Source organism: Gymnoscopelus braueri (assembly GCF_963280865.1).
Source record: "Gymnoscopelus braueri genome assembly, chromosome: 9".
Taxonomy (NCBI): Eukaryota; Metazoa; Chordata; class Actinopteri; order Myctophiformes; family Myctophidae; genus Gymnoscopelus; species Gymnoscopelus braueri.
In genome coordinates, this window is record NC_137610.1 from 1617205 (window position 1) to 1618350 (window position 1146).

The window sequence follows — 1146 nt, forward strand, 5'->3', positions numbered from 1 at the left end:
GTGCTCAAGGTTGTGTATCTTGGGGGCACGGTGGCGCAGTCGGTAGCGCTGTTGCTAGAAGGTCCTGGGTTTGAGTCCCGCCGGGGATGCTGTTGGCGCTGGGGGCGTGTTCTCTCCTCCGCGTCATCAGTGCCCATACCCTAGGTGGGGTTGGCCAAAGGGCCTACTCTGTGTGGAGTTAGCATGTTCTGCCCATGTCTCCTAGGGTAGGTACCCTCACAAAATCATGTAGTAATCCTGGTTTCCATACCGTGACAGCCTGATGGAGGGGAAAGGAACTGGTCGGAATAACGTGTTGCTTCCATGCGCTACCGGGGAAACTCCCCCCTGTCAGATGATAAGGTCAGTTGGCTCTCATGCATTGAAGGAGGCATGAGCTCGCCTCTGGGCCTGGCGGGGGGGGAGTGTAGTGCCCAGGATCACTTAGACAATTGGCACTGGGTGAAAAAGGGTTGCAAAAGGATGGGATAAAAAAACATATTTAAAAAAAAGGTTGTTTATCTTATGTAAATGTGTCAGTGTGTTGTGTTCAGAGAAAGGTGTTAACATGAGAACTGTCTGCCTGCCTGCCTGCCTGCCTGCCTGCCTGTCTGTATGTCAAGACCAAAGCGGTCCATTTGTCTCAACTCCCGCAAGACACTCGATTCATCCTGGACCCCAACATATACAGGTACGTACGTGCATGTGTGTGTGCGTGCGCGCGCACGCACACACACACACACACACACACACACACACACACACACACACACACACACACACACACACACACACACACACACACACACACACACACACACACACACACACTGCTGCTGGTGCTATGTTATGCTTGTGCATGCGTGTGTGAATGAGTGAATGTAATGTTAAGCACTTCGGATAAAGGTGCTACTGTATATAAATACACCATTTCCCCTTCCTAGAAATGTTGCAAGTCAAAAGTACATTTGTCTCTGAAATGTAGTGGAGTGAAGTGCAAATACCAAGTATCCACAAATACAAATACTTAGTAAAGTACAGATACTCTAAACAAATTTACTCAAGTAAATGTACTTGGTTACTGTCCACCACTGGCGCCAGCCGCACGTCATGGAAAAATAACGTTAAAAAAAATAAAGTTGACTTTACGAGCGGATCGACCGTAAA